This window comes from Salvelinus sp. IW2-2015, unplaced genomic scaffold (assembly GCF_002910315.2).
Source record: "Salvelinus sp. IW2-2015 unplaced genomic scaffold, ASM291031v2 Un_scaffold2815, whole genome shotgun sequence".
NCBI classification, from domain to species: Eukaryota; Metazoa; Chordata; class Actinopteri; order Salmoniformes; family Salmonidae; genus Salvelinus; species Salvelinus sp. IW2-2015.
This window is the reverse complement of record NW_019944115.1, coordinates 19,934-24,413: the sequence shown is the minus strand read 5'-3', so window position 1 is coordinate 24,413 and position 4,480 is coordinate 19,934.

The window sequence follows — 4,480 nt, the reverse complement described above, 5'->3', positions numbered from 1 at the left end:
ACCAGACCACAGACACAGACATTACAGCACAGACACAGATACAGACACCGATAAGTATCATACAGCCACAGAACACCAAAGGACACAGATACCGAACATACACAGACACAGACACAGCACATGCACAGACACATTGTACACACACTGCATATACCATATACACAGACACAGACACAGACACAGACACAGATACAGGACACAAGACACAGACACATACATATACGCAGACACAGACACAGACACAGACACAGACACCAGACACAGACACAGACACACGATACAGACACAGACACAAGACACAGACACAGACACAGACACAACACAGACACAATTGCACATGCACATGCACATGACATGGCACATGCACATTGCACATGCACACTGACACATGCACATGCACATGCACATGCACATGACACATACCACAGATACAGACACAGACCAGCAGACACACAGGCACATACACAACCAAAGACACGAGCTACAGGACACAAACACACAGACACATACACATACACATGCACAGATACAGGCCCAGACACAGGCACATACACAAGACAACAGACACATCGCACATATACAGACACACGACACGGACACATACACAGATACCGACACATACCAAGATACAGACACCAGATACAGATAAGATACAGATACAGATACATATACTGATACAGATGCATACACCGACGGCTCTACACCCGTACGCAATACACCGACACATACACCAACACATTAACACGAGCACATACACCCGACGCATTACACCGACGCATACACCCGACACATACACCGACACATACACCGACAACATACACCGACACATACACCGCACCGCATACACCGACGCATACACCGACGCATACACGACACATACACGCACATACACGACACCACACTAACCGAGCATACACCGACGCATACACCGACACAATACACCTACACATACACCGACGCATACACCGACACATACACCGACGCAATACAACCGACACATACACGCGACACCATACACCGGACACTATACACCGAGCACGGCCACGACACGCCACGGACACGGACACAGCTACAGACACATACACAGGACACAGACACATTAACACAGACACATACACAGACACAGACACAGAGTGGCCTGTGCAGCTAATCCTGAATTCTGTAGTCACATGTTCAGTGTGTTATTCTTCTCAGGGTGACTTGTTCAAGGCTCACTGGGACAGGGATACACAATCAGGTCGAGAGTTTATATTTAACCAAGCAAGCAGGGGGGAAACATAGAGAAACTCAGTCACACACACACACAACGAAGAATACACCGTGGGTTATAATCTGTCTACAGAGAAACTCAGAGAGTGAAAGTGTAAATGGTTGAGATGAGAGAGAAGAGAGAAGAGAGAGAAGAGAGAGAGAGAGAGAGAGAGAGAGAAGAGAGAGAAGAGAGAGAGAGCAAGAGAGAGAGAGATGAGAGGAAGAGAGAGAGAAGAGAGAGACACCTTTGGAATGTGGCCTGATGGCTTACACCGAGGCGTGACCAATTTAAGTTTTACTGGCTCAGTTCTGTTATACGTCCCAAATGGCACCCTATTCCCTTGATAGTGCACTACTTTTACCAGGGCCCACAGGGAATAGGGTGTCATTTGCTTTTATGCTCTCTGTGACTAACATGTCAAACCTGACTGGTTGGATCAATGGCAGGAATGAGGAAGTGTCTGTAAATGTTGTTTGCTGTACCCACATTCATATCTGTTTATGGCAACTTGGAAAGGAAAATATTGTTTGTGTATACCAGTACCTGTTAAAGCTATTGACCTGTAACACACTATCAACACTATAGAGGAGTTCAGAAGGGGGTGAAGGATATTCTGGAAAGACAGCGAGTAAGAGAGAAAGCGGAGACAGAGAGAGAGAGGAGGGAGGGAGGGAAAGAGAAAAAGAGAGAGAGAAAGAAAGAAAGCGAGAAAAGAGAAAGAGAGAGAGAGAGAGGAGGGAGGGAGGGAAAGAGAGAGAAAAAGAGAGAGAGAAAGAAAGAAAGCGAGAAAGAGAGAAAGAGAGTGAGAGGTGCCCCGTCCCATGGTCATCAACAGAGTTGTGGATTCGAGACACAAATTTGATGAGTTCAGACTCAACTTGATATAAAATAAAATAACTTGAGACTTGACTTGGACTTGGTGCCTTAAGACTTTGTCTTGAGACTGATAACTTAAAAATTATCTGTTCAGGTTTTGTAACTTTTTGTGGCACAGAGTCTCGGGTTGAGTACTCTCCATGCAGCCATAGACATTACCGCAGCATGTGTTAAGACTCATCACTAGTTAACACAGCCACAAAGTTAGAATGATGGCTAAACCCATTTCTATAATTTCTCTTTTTTACATTTATTTTTGGGGCTTTTTTTTTACCTTGTGACTGTGGAATCTGACTTAATGGTTGTTATCTAGTGGAAACCCTGTCCCATAGAAGTTAGTGGAGGGGGAGGAGTTTCAGTACTTCCTCAGTTGTCGGAGTTATGCTGCCCCTGACATACACACATTATCTTCTCACAAACACACTCTCTTCTCACACACTGTCGCTTGTGACGAGGTTGGTTCTTCTGCTGAGAAAATGTGAAAGGATTGGACATGTTGTTCTCTGAGTTATAAAAATTGGACATTGTATATACGTGGTGCGATAAGTTGGACATGTGTGTCTCTGGCGATAAGTTTGGACATGTGTGTCTCTGCGCTTATAAGTCATTGGGACTATGTTTTTGTCTCTGCGATAAAGTTGGGAACATGTTTGTTCTTGCTATAAGTTTGGGACATGTTGGACTCCTCGTATAAAGTTTGGGACAATGTCATGTCTCTGCTATAAGTTGGGACAATGTTTGTCCTCTGTCAAAATAGAGTTGGGACATGTTCTGTCATCTTGTTATATTAGCATAAGGGGACATGTTGTCCTCTGCTATAAGTTGGGGACATGTGTTGTCTCTGCGTATAAGTTGGGACATGTTTGTCGTCTGCGAGGTAAGTTGGACATGTTGCTCTGCGATAAGTTGGGGACATTTTGCTCTCTGCATAAGTTGGGACAGTTCTCTCTGCGATAAGTTGGGACATGTTGTCGCTGCGAAAGTTGGACATGTTGACTCTGCTATAAGTTGGGACATGTTGTTCTCTGCGATAAGTTGGGACATGTTGTCTCTGCGATAAGTTGGACATGTTGACTCTGCTATCAGTTGGGACATGTTGTCTCTGTTAATAAATTGGCGACATGTTGATTCTCGCTATAAGTTTAGGACATGTTGTCCTCTGACCTTATACATGTTACATAACTCCTATACATTGTTTAATGTAACCACATCTATTATAATCTCACAATGAGCCTGGCAACTGTAATAGTAATGAGTGCTATTGCCTATCTAGGAAAAGTATTACCTTCCCAGTGTCCCTCTTTAGACATCTTTCAGAAAGTGTGGACCAATATCACAGCTCTGTCTATTAATCTCAATACCGTTTCTGAAATGTGTCACTCGAAATGAATGTATAAAAAAATTATTTTGTTACTTGATGCTGACTTTTACATTTTCTGAAAACCCCAGAAAGGTGTTTTCTCACAACACTCTCTTAAAAACACCCGATATTACCAAGAGTGTACCTTGAGATAATGAAAATGTCTGCCACATAAGTGTTTCAGAGTACTTCCATTCTGTTTTTAAAAACACATTCTAATGTATTTTTTAAAAAATACTTTACTGTATGTATCAAAACAACATTCTACTGTATGTATCGAAACACATTCTACTGTATGTATCGAAACACATTCTAATCTGTATGTATCGAAAACACATTCTACTGTATGTATCAAAACACATTCTACTGTATGTATCAAAACACATTCTACTGTATGTTTTAAAAACACATCTTACTGTATGTATCAAAACACATTCTACTGTATGTATCAAAAAACACATTCTACTGTATGTTTTAAAACACATTCTACTGTATGTATCGAAAAAACATTATACTGTATATGATTTTACAAACACATTCTACTGTATGTATCAAAAACATTCTAATGTATGTTTTAAACACATTCTACTGTATGTATCGAAACACATTCTACTGGTATGTAATCAAAACACATTCTAACTGTGAGTATCGAAACACATTCTACTGTTATGTATCGAAACACATCTACTGTATTGTATCGAAAACACATTCTACTGTATGTATCGAAAACAACTATTCTACTGTATGTATCGAAAACACAGTTCTACTGTATGCCGTAATCAAAACCATTGGTTCACATTCAAACTAGAATCTTAGCATTAGGTGAGCTTTACTTTCTCATGGTTTTCACGTAACACAATCATGGTGTTTCAAATCAAATCACAATGTATTGGTCAAAATACGACATAATTTAGGCAGATGTTATTGGCGGTGTTAGCAAATATGCTTGTGTTTCTCTAGTTCCCCAGCAGTGCAGTAGGTATCTTATTGGA